The following is a 16,471-nucleotide window of genomic DNA, read 5'->3' as shown; positions in this document are numbered from 1 at the left end:
CAAACATCACTTCAGGTGATGTGTAAATGAATTAATGACAAAAGTAAATCATTCTGATGTTTCTCCTAAAAACTGATGGAGCATTTTACCTCATATGCATTTTTTCCCTTGGATTGTGAAAGAACCAAAAATGCTAGGGTTTTCTCTAGTTTAGATTCCCCGCAAATGAATACATTAAACAGATATTCAAGAAGAAAATGTTTTAAAGTAACAGTCAACACAGCTAAAAAATAAGATCATTTTCTTTTGCTGCCATCTCAAAATGAAAGTACTACTGAAAAAGGAAATGATGTCCAATAACTCATTAATTAATCAATTGTTAGTTATAAAGTTTGGAAATCACTACTTATCATATTACATGCTATTATTTTCATTACTTTCTTTCACAAAATTGAAAAATATACTCTGTTGAGTAATTATTCTAATATTATGACCTGGAGTGTGCAAGACATGAATCTTGCAATGGCTCTGAAATTACAGACAGAGATTGATGTCACTATTAGGAAAGTTAATGCACATTAAAAATCAACAGTTTGGGACTTTTAAGTGGTTGACCCAATCATGAGAACTGAACAAATTCAACAAATTTACCATCCCTCAAAGTTGCTGAATGGTTGGGAAAAAGGTAAATAAATGACAGGGGCAGAAATTGATTTGCCTGTTCTCTTTGTTAGTAATCCAATAAATTCTCATTTGGATTATTCTCAGTAAAATTATTTATATCTAAAAATAATTGTTTTGCATAATTAGGTTCATTTCACCTGGTTTATAAAGTGCCAAGATCAAGCTGAATATTAGCCTATGCACATGTTTATTTTCTTGTTTTGATTTTTATTTTCTTGCAGGCACAGATGTGAGTTTCGATTTGCCTTCAGTAAAGTCACTGCTGCCAATTCATGTTACTTCTGAAGTTTATGACCATGTTGTCAAGAATTGCAAAGATGGCTTCATTTGCAAACAAATATGAGAAAGCCATCATGGTTATCCAGATGTTAAAAACAGCAATTTATTAAATGTACAAAGAAGGTATTCTCAGACTCAAATTAAAGCATTTATTTCATTCTCAACTTTTTTTTCAAAAATTAAAAAAAAAAACATGCACCAAGAAATCATGTCCCAAAATGCTGCTCTTTTCAGCAGTGTCTCTGTTAAAATCTACTTGTTTAATCATTTATCTGTCACACATACTCATATTCCTTTGCCTTCAGGAAATAAGTCTTCAGAACCATTAGTTGGCAATTTTAACAAAGGAACATGAATTTAAGGTAATGGTGGTGTAGACAAATTTTAAAGGTATCACACTTAAGTAGAATAGGACAAAATTATTACCTAATTGAATAATACTATGCAGATTTATATTTTTTCACTGATATACTACTTTATGGATACAAAATATTAATATATAGCTAGATATACATATACAAATAGTACTAAGCATTTGTATAAAACAATAAAATAGAATCATTTTAACTTGGTTATTATTTATTATGAATAACCAACTTTTTTGAATATATGTATATGTGTAAAGAAGGAAGAGAAAAATAGAGATGATAAGTAGTATATATGTTTCTTCATATGTGATTATAAGAGTAAAATGGTCTTTTTAAAATTTATTTATTCTATCCTCTAACTCTAGACAGAATGAAAATAATCCATTTCAAAAAGATGTCTTTAATCTTCAGTTAAATATTTGCAAAAAAAATTCACATACAATTTCCCTTGGTAATACAATAGAAAATATTACTTCATGACCTAAATGTTTGATGATTCATGAAAATGGCTTTTCTTGAAAAGAAAATTTAACCAATGCATTCACTTATCACTATACTTCATTTATAAACTCTACATAAGCATCATAAAATATTTAATATTTATTTAAAGAAATTTATATCAACATTAGAATAAAATACTAAAAACTAAAATTATTTCAAAGTTCAGAATAGTCATTATGGATCAAGCTATTGGTCAAAATAATAAATCCATTAAACTAAAGCTTGGCAGTATATAAACAATAAGATAAATTTTAATGCATAATATGATTAGGGAATTCTGACAAAAAAAATGACTGCCTGAGGAACAGCTCTTAGATGTGCTTGAAGGAAATAGAAATGTTCAGAAAAGAAAGAAAGTGAACTGGGAATTGATAGCTGTCTTTCAAGTAATTGGAAAGCTGTCTAAAGAAGAGGGATTCTTATCCTATTTGATCCTATAAGGCCAATGGAAAGAACTTTTAAAGAGGAAAATGTAGGAATGATATAAGGGACAAAATAACCCCAGATTTTCCTAATAATTAGAACTATGAAAAAGTGGAGTTGTGAATTGATCCAACCATTCTGGAAGGCAATTTGGAACTATTTGGACTGCTTACCCTTTGATCTAGCCATAGCAGTACTGGGTTTGTACCCCAAAGAATTAATAAGGAAAAAGACTTGTATAAGAATATTCATAGCTGCACTCTTTGTGGTGGCAAAAAAAATTGGAAAATGAGGGGCTGCTCTTCAATTGGGGAATGGCTGAACAAATTGTAGTATATGTTGGTGATGGAATACTATTGTGCTCAAATAACAATGAACTGGAGGAATTCCATGTGAACTGGAATGACCTCCAGGAATTGATGCAGAGTGAAAAGAGCAGAACCAAGAATACATTGTACATAGAGACTGATACATTGTGTTACAATCAAATGTAATGGACAACTCCATTAGTAGCAATGCCATGATCCAGGAAATTTCTGAAGAATTTATGAGAAAGAACACTGTTCACATTCAGAGGAAAATCTGTGGGAGTAGAAACACAGAAGAAAAACAACTGCTTGATCACAGGTGTCAATGGGGATATGATTGGGGTTATAAACCCTAAATTGTCACCTTAGTGCAAACATCAATAATATGGAAATAGAGACCAAAGACACATGCAAAACCCAGTGGAATTGTTTTTCTGATATGGGAGGGGGAGGAGAAGGAAAGAAAATGATTTTTGTAATCCTGCAAAAATACTCTAAATTAATCAATTAAATAAAAATTAAAAAAATTAAAAATTAATATAAAAATAATAAAACCTGAAAAAAAGTAGAATTGGTTGCCTTGGGAGAAGTGGGCTCACTGCAAGCCTTCAAGCAATGGCTAGATAATTTGTCTTATCTATAACATTTGAGATTATTATTTTTATTGTTGTAGATTAGACAATTTTGCTGCTTTGAATTCCCAGATTCAGTGATTCTAGAAAAAGAACACTTCCCCAAATCATCTAATAGCACTGAATCAATTGTACCAACATCATAGAGATGTCTTCATATGATTAAAGCAATTATAAACAAAGTCATAAAAAATTAGGTATGAAAAATGCCAGTTCTAATCCAATACTTTAATTTTTAAAAGGAAACAAATAATGCTGAGAGGTTAAGTGACTTGTTTAATCCAATAAATGATAGTTCTTTGGTTATCTCAAAATGTATATACTTTTGCATCTCACACTCAATACATTAAAAGTAGAATTTAGTATCTTTTCCTCCAGACTCTACTCTTGATCTATATTTTGAATTACTATTAAGGGCATCAGACTCCCAGTCATTCAAGCTGAGCAGCTTGGCTGGTGTTATTCTCAACTCTTCACTCTCACTCATCCAACTTATCTAATGGAAATCCATATCTTGTTTTTACAAAAGATCTCTTTTATATATCCCTTTCAGTCTACTCTCATCTAGACTATTATAATTAGTTTATTTTAATTGGTCTCCCTGACATATCTCTTTTTATTCGATTTCATCTTGCACTCAGTTGCCAAAGTGATTTTTCTAAATTGGCTTCATATTCCCCCTAGGATCTCTCAGAGTTTTTTACAACTTATCTCTTACGTTTCTAGTTCTCTTAAACTTTATTCCCATTCATGCATGAGCATTCTACTTGCTGAAGATATCATGTTCTATCTCTGTCTTTGGGTCACTGACTTTCTCCCTCTTCAGTTATGCCTCTGACTTTCCCTGGCTTCTTTCACAACTCAGCTCAATCCCAACCTCTGCAGGAGTCCTTTCCTGGGCCCCCAAATTGCTAATGTCTTTCCCTCTGAGATTACCATCTGTATTCTCTGTGTGTAGTCTATTTCCACACAGTTATTTTCATGTCTGTGTGCCATATTGGAATATAACCCCATTAGAATAAAGCCTCATGGAGACACAGATAATTTTTGCCTTTCTTTTGCCTTATGCTCAGCATACTGTATATAGTAAGCATTTAATAAATGTCTATTGACTGAGACATATTAGATTTCAAGTGGCCTGTACAATGTTCTATTTATTATAATACATTGCTCTCTTTATTTCATATCTTCAGTAAGTGACATACATATTTAAATAAAAAAGCCAAATTGTTAATTTCCCCAGAATCTTAAAAGATAGCCTTTCCTAAGGGACCTCATATTTCCAAACTTAGAATTTTTTTATTCTTCCCTATCTTCTATATTTAAGCCCTCAACCAATATTGCTGATTGTTCCTTTGTGATATTTCTTTCAATATTCCTCTTTCTCCACATTTCAAAAATCACCACTATAGGCTAAACTCTTACCATTTCATAAGAGATTTGCTGTGATAACTAGTACCTACTCAGCCCAAACACCATATCAATCTCACACTTTCATAATTTGAGCCTACTATGAAAGAACTTATAGTGAGTCCCTACTGCCCATTTGTCTAATATAAAATCATCTGTCATATTCAAAGTGTCTTATGAGCTTTGTTCACTTAATCCCCCTTCTTTTCTAGTTTCAATCCTCAAAATTTCATTGTGTAATCAAAAGAACAATGAGATGTGAATCTGGAGGACTAAATCTTTTTCTAATTAACTAATTTTGGATGAGTCACTTTGAAGAGAGGTTTTTTTTTTCAAATTTGAAAATATCTTTTTATAAAATTTAAATTAATTAATTTAGTCAATTTATAACATTATTCCTTGGTTACAAGAATCATATTCTTTCCCTCCCTTCTCCCCACCCCTTCCCATAGCCAACATGCAATTCCACTGGGTATTACATGTGTCCTCGATCAGAAACTATTTCCATGTTGTTGATCTTTGCACTAGGATGTTCATTTAGAGTCTACATCCCCAATCATATCCCCTCGACCCATGTATTCAAGCAGTTGTGTTTATTCTGTGTTCTCCCACAGTTTTTCCTCTGAATGTGGATAGTGTTTTTTCTCAGAGATCCCTCCAAGTTGTTCAGGATCACTGCATTGCCACTAATGGAGAAGTTCATTACATTTGATTGCACCATAGTGTATCAGTTTCTGTGTACAATGTTCTCCTGTGAACAGAGGTTCTTTAATGAAGTAGCAAAACTAGATTTTGAATTCAGGTTCTCTGACTATTTTCAATGACTTTCCACTATTCTGCTTTGCTTATAAAAAAGAGGAGAAATCACATTTATAACTGAATGGCTTTTTTCTCTTAGTTTTCATTAAAAATTTTAATAATATTTTATTTTTTCTAATTACATGTAATATCTCCCAATAATTTTCAATGTTGAAATAACCACCTTTTCTGAATTATCTCTATAAAAACTCTCATCTAAATGATATGTTATTTTTATTGTTTATAGATTTTATGCAAAAGAAAATATGGTTTAACGTGTGGTACATCTTTGATTAAATTCAACAGGAATTTTTTTGAGTCCATTATATCCCTTCACTTCAGTCAGTCCAGCAGCATAATATTCAGGACAGAAGCAAGTTGTACCTTCTATGTAACTTAGTAGATGTCCTTTGAGAACTATTACAGAAAAAGTTATCACCCCTTAACAAATTTGTGGATGAAACTATCAGATCTTAAGGAATGCTCAGGGGTGAAAAAAGGCAGTTTACCATAAGGCCAAGTTTAGAAACATTTTTAGCTAGCTTTCAATAACCCAGAGATGTGTGATCAAAGATGATTGACCAAAAAAACAGAGATACTATTGATCATCAATTAGTGTTCATTGGGGATGGAGAGACTAATGAAATTTAGATTGTTTTTAAAATATACTAGTTTTCCCCACTATGTTTCATAATGCTATTCTTAATCATTTCATTATTTCCAGTCAAGAAGTAGCTAGAAAAATTCATTATAGACCAAATAATTAGAACAAGTAATGAATTTTATGAGAAATTATGATGAAAAAATTGCATATATATTTAAAAAACAAAAGACACACCAAGTTAACACTATAACAATGTGGTGAATTACTATTACTATACTATATAATAGATTCTACTTAAATCTGTTCTGGTTTTCTGGAACTAAAGACAAAAAGTCTTGTATTCTAGTTTGTTCTATGTGTATGTGTCCAGGGAATCTGACTATATTAAAATGAGCTCTTTGAAAGTCAAGATGCTTTCTTATTGATTTTGGCCCCTATGACTTAGCCTAGCAAATGTTTACACAAATAAGCACTCAATAAGTGTGTTGGATAAATGAATGTATTAAGACCTGCATGAATGAATGGAAGAATAAGACTATATATATATATATAATTCTTTTTAAGTCCCAAATATAATATTCTTAAGCAAAATATCTGTTTTTTGTAGACTACTTTACTACTATTAATACAATGGTATCACCCATCAGTGTGTATTAGTGGGGGATCAGGAACCAAAATTTAACAGGTAACTGAGAGGGAGGGAACAGATGAAGAGGAACATCACTTCTCTCTCAGGCAGAGCTGTCCCAGAGAAAATGGAGTTGGATCTCTGAACAGAGCTAAAGGGTAAGAGAAAATCCCCTTCAATCTCTGTTACTATTCTCTTCTTTAGCTGACTGTTATCTGTGATCCCCTTTAGTACACTGAAGAAGATGTCTGGTTCCTCAGTGAGTTAAAAGATCTATTTATTAGAAGATGGGTTTGGTATAATAGGTTAGGAAAGAAGGAACAGGAGTCCCTAATCTATTTTACCACCTAGAGTTTCTTCAGGGGTTGAAGCTCAGTGAGAATTGCTCCTTTCCTCCTCAGTTCAGAATGAAAAAGGCTGTATCCCCAACTGGTCACCTGTTTTTCTTAGCTGGAGATTCCATTCCCATTCCCTGTTGGCAGCCAGAGTTCTATCTCCTTTTTGCATGAGATTACACTGCAAAATCCAGTCCTTATATTTCCTTAAGTATCTCTTTCTCTTCCACAGGAGAAAAGCATTCTTTTTTAAAAGAGCAACACAACCTAAGGATATTTATATTCCTAATCTCTGTAGAATTGTGACTTTTATTCATTATGTCAAGAACCATTATTCATTGTAATTCAATCTTTTTTAAGATTTTGACTACATGAAGTTTTTTCACATCACTATTTCAGACTGAAGATAGGGCAGCTACTGCTACCCTTCATTACATTATTGAATAACTTATATAGATTATATTAATGACAGCAACAATATAGAAGAGTGAAAATTACAGTTTGTATACTAGTTTGTACTTTAATATAATTAAAATAATTATAAACATAGTTAAGGTTAACATTAGGATGAAGTAAGAGGACATTTACTATTTGATTTTTTTTAATGATTCAAGTTTCTTCCATGTGAACATATTTAAAAGATCTCTGGCTTTGGAAAGCCTAAATGCATCATTGCTCTGAAGTGTTACAGAAATGATTGCTAGTCGACTAAATTAACCACATCAGTCTTATTAAAATTTAAACTGTGAGGAACATTGATTTGGCTTGGTCTTGCTGTACACGTCTATTTCTGATGCTCAGAAATTTGATTTCTGAAGAAATAGTTTGGCATTCTTTTTTGATGTCTTAAACAATTACACTTGATACATTTTGGGTATTGAATAAAATATCAAAATATAGATTATATTATTCTCAAATGATACTGGAAATTTTAAGTTTGTTAAAAAATCATTTTAGAGATGAGGAAACTGAGATCTCCATGTAGTAATACTTCTTCTAACAGACTGATTTAATGAATAAAGCAATTTGAATGTCCTATAATGTTAATTTGAACTAATCCTCATCACTGTGTTGAATAGTTCATTTAAGCTTAAAAATTAAGGAAATATTCCTTCAACTGGAAATAGACCTGCTCATTAGTAAGATCATTAAAGGCAAAATAACTACAAGGTAATCAGAAATATTAATTGTAAAGATTTATAACTCAATGATTTCAAATTGGCAATTTATAAATGTATTTCAAAACCAGAAAATGTTAAAAATGTAACCAGGGCTGTTTCCCAATGATGCCAGAATCACTGCCTATATTTTAATTCTTCAATAGATAGATCTGCTGCCCCTACAATGTGAATATTCACTAATCAACACCCTTACTCTAGCTAATTGATGAGTTCACCTCTTCTTCTAGTGACAGAGCTCCTTATTACTAATATCATTTATTTATATATGCTCCTGTTTATTCATACCCACTATGCATCTCTCTATTACTCTTTGGAGATTCACAGCTTTAATTCTGTGGACACGATAACATTTCACGTTCTCTTGCTATATAGTATCACTAGAAGAATATTGGTTTCAATTTTATGGACCTTATTTATGGAGAAACTTTGGATTATTAAAATCTTCACAGTTTCTGAAGGCAAGTCAGACACCTCTCTTCTTCCCATTCAATTGTGGGTCCAGTTTAATGAGTAGTATGCTGCCAAATTCTATTTTTCTTAAAATAATTTAATATTGTTTGAAGAAAGCTCTTCTACTAATGCAGGATTGTTACAGATCAACAATTCAATGTCTAGGAGAGTTGTCTGTGGTCCTATTAAGTGGCTTGCCTAAGGTCACATAGCTAAAATCTATAAGAGATGGGACTTGAATCTAAGTCTTTCTGAATCAGAGGCAAGAATTATAACCATGCTGTAAGGCTGCCTCTGAATGATTTTATAATATTCAAGAAAAAATATTTAGTGAAAGCTAGATATGGTTACTCCATTTTGGCACTAGTTAGTAGGTCATCAACTGATATGGTAATGTAAACTAAATGAACTAAAATTCATTGCATTTGTGGAGTTTTTTGGTTTTATTTAAAGTCCATACCTACCATCTTGGAATCAATACTGTGTATTGGTTCCAAGGCAGAAGAGTGGTAAAGGCTAGGCAATGGGGGTCAAATGACTTGCCCAGGGTCACACAGCTGGGAAGTGTCTGAGGCCAGATTTGAACCTAGGACCTACCGTATCTAGACCTGGCTCTCAATAAACTGATTATTCTTAATGAAACACCTAGAAGAAAATGGAGGGAACTAAGGTCACCCTCCCAAAGTCACACTATAATTTGTTGGCAGATTTAAGCAAATAACATACAACCACAGCCTTACAATCTTATTAATCAAAGTTTGATTAAATAGTTTTGGAAGATACAACTAGTGATAAAATAGAGCCAAGTTTTCAGTACTTAAGATTGAGCTAATCTTCCCTTCCCTCTATTCTTTTAACATCTTAAACATCTTTTAACATCTTAAACCAGTTTATACAAGCACAGTGTGGCAAATAAGAATTAAAAAAAGAATATTGATGTCAAATGACTTAATTCAGGGAGAAATTTGGGAGTATTAAAATCTTCACACTTTCTAAAGGCAAGTCAGACCCCTCTCTTCTTCCTATTCAATTGTGGGTCCAGTTCAATGACCATCCTGCCAAAATATATAAGATTTTGTTTTTATGAGTTCATGTCATGTTTATTCTGTATTAAATGTCATTTCATTACTACCTATATCTAATACAAAATCAGAGATGCTTTCAAAACATCATACATAATTTCACTACTAAATATTGCCTGTGAGAAACATTTACCACTCTTAAACATTCTGGGAAGAAATGGTGGAAAGGAGAAATATGGCTGCGGGCTAAATAAGATTGGAGATAGAAAATCAGAGATAGGAGCAGATCAAATGCAGCAAGCAAGTAGAGAAGATAAATCTTTTCATTTCTAAGATAAAGAACTGTCTCCAGGAAAAAGGAAAGAATAGTCACCTGTCTCCAATTTTAAGTAAATTAAAAGATAAAATCAGAAAACATAGTTTTTGTTTTAAGCCTATAAACAGCTTATTCTCACTTCAGAAAAGAGTTCAATTTTTGAAGAAAATAGTTGTTTCATAGTAATATTATGCATCCTAGAACCAATATAACAGATTTATTATAACTCTGCAATCTTAACTTTCTTCTTACAATTTAAACCAACCCAGGATTATATTTTTTGCAATGTGATGATATTACTGAATAGCAGTCAAAAACACACATGAGAGCTTAATATCTACTCCCTGAAAATTTCTAAATAAAATATTTTTGTGTCTGTTTTTGATCAAGAAGTTTGCTTTGATTAAAGTTCTAAAATATTTATAGCAGCTCTCTTTGGGATGGCAAAGAACTGGAAATTGAGGAGATACCCACCAATAGGTGAATGGCTAGACAAGCTGTGGAATATGGTTGTGATGGAATACTATTGCACCTTAAGATATGATGAGCTGATGAATTTTTTTAAATACTGAAAGAACTAAATGAAATTTTGAATAGCGAATTGCATAGAACAAAGAGAATATTATATACAGCAACAGAAATATTGTTTAAAGAATAATTTGGGTATGTCCACCTTCAGAGGAAGAACTGTTAAATAGCAACAAGCAAGATATCATTTTATATATAATTTTATGATCAAATGATGCCTTCTCTAGTGCAGGGAGGGAAGGGAGAAAAGGAAGGAGATAGCTGGGAACTTAATGTAAAAAACAAACACAATTTTTCAAAAAAGCATAGGCCAACAGAAAAGATATTCCAGGATGAAGTTACACATGTATTTGTATTCTAATGATTATAGTCTTACATATAGTATATATATGTACATATGCATATGAAAATGTATACATGCATTTTGTATATATTTACATGCTATTTGTGAGAAAGACATAAAGTAAATGCTAATGTCATCATTTGTAAATAGGTATAATAATATTAATATCTTTTTTCTCATAGGAATAACATTGAGAAAATGAAAATACTTTATAAATCTTAAATTGATGAAGCCACTTAACAAATGCTTGCAAACATTCTACACACACACACGTGTATATATATATATATATATATATATATACACATATCTGCATGCATTTTCACAAGCAAGTACTTGATGCCAATACCTTGATGACAGCTTATACCTACCCTGTGCCTTTTCATTACTCTTTAAGTCTCATGAAACTGTTTCAATCATGATTCTCCAGGAATTATAAGTATATGATATCAATGGGGGGAAAATTGCCATTTAAAATAAGTATTTTGGTGGAAATAACCTTTGAATATAGGTTTTCTGGGCTTTGTACCTCCTCTTAAATCTGAGATTTCAACCTATGAATGACTGAAACTTTATTTTAATAGTAAGTATAATTCACATTTATATAGAGCTTTGAGACTTACCAAAAAGCTCTTTGTTCGAACTACTGCAAGAATTATTAAACAGTTTTCTGGTAAGATCTCAAAGTGGTAGCTCTACTACTCTCGCTTCATGAGAATAAATTTCCAAAGAGACCTGCAGGTCCATATCATTTCAAGTCTATTTTTCTTCTATTAGGTACAAAATGTTTTTTGAAGTCATCTGGTTTGGATCTTAGTTCTGGTTCTTAGACTAGTCACATTCCATATCATTATTTTCCCCAAACTTCTTGTCACTATTTTGTGAGAAAAAACTAATTGAAACTTTCCATTCTCCTGCTCCTTCCTGATGTTCTGCAAATAAGTTTGTGCTCTAACCTGGTGCTGCTCTTGGTTGATATTTCTTTTCTTTTGCACAGGATAACACGTTTTTGATAGCTAAGATTTCTGGATGATTTTCTGGCTCCATGGGGCTGTCTGTCACTAGCAAACATGTTATGCTAGAGTAGCTTTACTGTATAAAGTTACATCTTTTCATCTTCATATCCCTTCTTCCAATTTTGAATTAACTTTAGCACTTTTTTTCTAACTAGTCAATCTGACTATACATTGAGTGGTGATCCTGTAATGACTGCTAAATTGGTAACAAGTCATTTCTTTTCTAAGGCATAGTCAATTTTGTTTTTAATGTGTGTGGTTTTATTGCTTGTCTGTCCTGTGCAGCATTTTCTAACTCTTCTAAAAAATCTATTTCTAAGTGTGAGGCTTCACAATAATAGGCACATTTTTAAGGCACTTTCATCTGTTGATCCCCAAAGCATATTTTTCTGTAAATATAAATATATGTAATCTATACAAAAGAAAATATGGTAAAATACAAATTACATATGTAGAAGGTGTTTTGTTATTGATGCATACATATTTATTTCAGGTATGTGATTTAAATGCTGTGGGAAATTCCTGGTGAAAAATTTACCTCCATTGTTGCAGATAGAGAAAAAAATAGTTCTTAAAGAAGTAAGGAGTTTTCTTGATTAATGAAAGGGAAGTGATTCCCCTATTCACTTAGTTAAATATATCAAAAGCAAAACTTAAACCCTTTCTTGTTGACTCATGTATTAACTATCCAGTGTTCTTTCATATAATGTCTACCTTCCCTTAACGTGATTACGATTGTTATAAACAGAACAGATCAATTTGCCATCTTAGTATCAAAATGCATAAATGTATGATTTCAAAAATATTTTCTTCTCATTTTTTAGTCTTGGTAGTTGATTAATCATAGCTAAATTCAAGAGAATCTTGCCCTTCACTGAAAATGAGAAAATAACTCAGCACTGATTGCTGTACTCATTTTTTTTTAACCCTTACCTTCCATCTTGGAATCAATACTGTGTATTGGTTCTAAGACAGAAGGGCAGTAAGGGCTAGGCAATGGGGGTTAAGTGACACACAGCTGGGAGGTGTCTGAAGCCAGATTTGAACCTAGGACCTCCCATCTCTAGACCTGGCTCTCAATCCACTGAGCTACCCAGCTGCCCCCTGCTGTACTCATTTTAATACTTACATGGCCTCTAAACAACTTTTCTATGAATGGTCAGATGGTAAGTATAACCCTTATTTTAGACGACCAAAAATAATCTATAATTCATTAAACTATTTTGGCATTGTTTCCATGTTCATTTAAAATTTTAAAACCTCTACATAGGTTTCTCAAACCATACAAATATATGAAAAGTTGAGTTGTCTAAAAAACATATCTTAATTGTTTCTGAAAACAATAAGAAAGATATTAGCAGTACCAGCATAATTCATATTAAATGGTAGGTGTGTAACTAAGCAGGTGTGAACTATTCAAACTGTGACAAAACAAATACTTAAAATGATATATTGAAATCTACTATTTTATGACCAAGCTTTTTCTAAAGAATAATTACTCTCAATTTATGGGGAGGTTTTGCCTACATATTTTCCCTTAGTGGGTTTTCTTAAAGAAAAATTGTATTCATATTATGTATTGTAATTTCTAGTTTATATATCATTTCTATGTGCCTGTCATAGAAAGAACACCATAATAATGCTAGTGCTGATTTGAACACTTAACGAGTTCTGCTAGCCAACACAGATCCCTGACCCCCATTGTGCCTCAGCTTACTCTTCCAGACAATTTGTATAATTGTAACACTACATCTTTTTGCTGAGAGTTATTCTGAGAAAAGTGCTTTGTGGAGTAATACACATTCTACAATAATTATCATAAAATGTGATGCCGTGTTATATAATTTATTGACAGCTGGGCTTGATACCTAGAAGATAGAGAATGCAGAGGTGCAAGGAGGGTCCAGATGAAAACACTGGCTATGTCACTTGGGCAAGTAGCAGAGAAGCTACTGACCCATACTGGTGGAAGGATTACTGGTACTAAAGAAATCAGAAGTTCAGGCCACATCCCTTTGTCAAGGTGAACCGTATTTGAATTATCCTTGTCACTGTAAAACCCACAGAAAGAGAAATAATTCACAATGCCTTCTTAGTAAAGATTTCTTATGCAAGTTAAGGCAACAATTTTACATCACCCAGTTTCTGACCAAATAAATGCAGTAAATTGATGATTTCCAAACATTTTTCAGTTCTCTATTAACCAATATAATTTAGAGATCAAATTTTCATCATCAGACAATAACAAAGTATCTTATATGACCCCCAACTGCTGTAGAAGGATATATTTCTTTCAATTGCTATTTTCCCTCTCCATTAAAAAAGCATTACTTTCCCTTTTTGAATGACTTGAAAACAAACGTCTTTTGTTAACTTCATTGTCTGATAGACATCAGAAAGAGGATATAATGAGTAATGTGGGTATCTAATCACATTATTTTCTTGGAATAGGTCACTGATATTTTTTCAGCCTGGAGACTTTTGGGGTCATGTTGCTTCAACCTACAATGGAATGGGAAGTGTATTATGTTTGTTCAGGTGAGAGTTTCATTTAATGAAGAAGCTCATGAATTTTAACAGAGATGCTCCTTTTCTCTACTCAAAGTTTGCTAGCAAGAATATCAAGGACAGCCTGCCAATGAGGTCTGGGCATTGGTCACTGCCAGCTATGAGGAGATAGGACCAAACAAGTTAACCCTGACTGTGTCCTACACTTTCATTCTCATTTTTTGGGTCATTACCATGACATATCCTTTTTAAAAAATATTTTATTTTTTCTCAATTACATGTAAAAACAAATTTTAATATTTATTTTCTAAAATAGTGAATTCCAAATTCTCTCCTTCCTAATTTTTCTTCTCCCTCCTCCCTAAGAGGGTCAGCAATTTTATATAGGTTATACACATGTAATCATGTAAAACATTTCCATATTGGTCATGTTGGGGAATAAGATACGCATAAAAACATGAAGAAAATAAGAAGAAAAATAATATATTTCAATCTACATTTAGTCCCTACCACTACTTCTTCTGGAGATAGATTACATCTTAGACCAGATTATCTTGGGCTAATACCCTTCATTATTTTTTCTTAGAATAAAGAGTTCATGTTTCTGTTTTCTGTATATAATATATAAGCATTTATTGGATATGTATCAAGTCTCTGACTCCTTTTATATACTTTGTATATATTTAATAGAGTCCTTCTCTTCAAGGAGCTTTTGAGAAAACATTAGTAAATGTTCTCACACATGTACAGAGACAAGCATAGACACAAATTCCTTGAGAATGTTGGCCTAATGTCCTGTTATAGCTCAAAATTCCAACCAAATACTGTGAGTATATTATCTTTAAAATGAATATTGTGGCATGATTTAAAAAAGGAATGGAAATGAGAGAAAATATTATGCTGCCTTAATTATGATCTCACTTCTCAATTATAGTAATATCCTGTATAATTCTGATTGCTGTACCTAAAGAAAGACAGAGAATGGAAAATGAAATGACAGGATCCCAGAATTGTTAGAGCTGTAAGAGATCTGAAAAATATAGTCCATTTTACAGATGAGAAAACTAAGGTATAATGAGGGGGAACATGATATGCTTATAGAGTCATAGCCACTTTTTTATCAGAGACCAGACTAAAATTCAAGTATAAAGACTTTTACTATATTACTTTTTGCTCTGTGCCATATTGTCCCCAAAGGGCAGCAAAGTAAACAAATAAAAAAGAATCTGGTCTCTTCTAGCTAAGAAGTGGGGTGAGAAAGGTAGTAACCAAGTAATCATGAATTTATAAGTGCTTTCTGAAAGCTATGCAAAGTTATGTTTAAGATAAATAACAAGAATTACATTTGTGGACAATTAATTAACTTATTTAATATATTTTCCCCAAAACTAACATTGGCAGGAAAAATAAATGGATACCAAATGGATCTGGAAAAATTATGAATTGAACATAAATCATCAGTAATAGAAGCTTTGATTTTCCTAATCTTTAAGATGATTGATTACAGCATGGAAGACAACCACATTTTTTCCAAAATAAGTTATTTCAAATCAAGAGTTCTTAATATGAGTTCCATCCACCCTCAAGGATTCATTGATAGATATTATGGAGCCCATTAACTTAGATGGACAAATACAACAATATTTTAATATAATTATTTCCTTCTATAATGATGTGTATTTTATTTTGTACTCTTAAAACCATTACTCTGAGAAGAGATCTATAAGTTTTACCCTTCTGCCACAGCAGTTCATTACCCATAAAAAAGATAAGAACTCTAGGGGTCATGTGTTAGTTTATGTGAGCCATAAGTATAACTCCATTTGGCAAATATAAGGATCAAATGAGAATACATATAAATTATTTTGCAAACCTTAGAGTGCTATATGAATGATCATTCATTATAAATAATATTCTAGTATTCCTACATAGGATCATAGAAAGTTAGAATTGGAAGAAACAAAAGATACCATCTAATCCACATCCTTCAGTTTATAAATGAGGAAACTAAGGTAAAGTGGTTTTCTCAGGTCACACAATTAATTAGTGGGAGAACCTGGATCTCTCTTCATTCTCAGATCAGGGCCACCCCTAATTAGCAAATAATACCAAGCAATACATGCTTGATTAACTGCTCAGTTTAATAGACTTACTGAAGTCTGTTCAGAATAATAAAATCCCTAAATAGAGGTTGTCA

The 16,471-nt window shown here is 32.1% G+C and overlaps 1 protein-coding gene across 13 annotated transcripts in view; it reads right to left on the bottom strand.

The window, feature by feature from the left end:
- The window catches only part of CTNND2 (catenin delta 2), a 1,175,163-nt gene that overhangs the window by 457,695 nt on the left and 700,997 nt on the right, over window positions 1-16,471 (bottom strand). The gene's annotated exons all lie outside the window — the stretch shown is intronic.

Source organism: Monodelphis domestica, chromosome 3, assembly GCF_027887165.1.
Source record: "Monodelphis domestica isolate mMonDom1 chromosome 3, mMonDom1.pri, whole genome shotgun sequence".
Taxonomy (NCBI): Eukaryota; Metazoa; Chordata; class Mammalia; order Didelphimorphia; family Didelphidae; genus Monodelphis; species Monodelphis domestica.
This window is presented reverse-complemented; position numbering and strand designations above follow the sequence as displayed.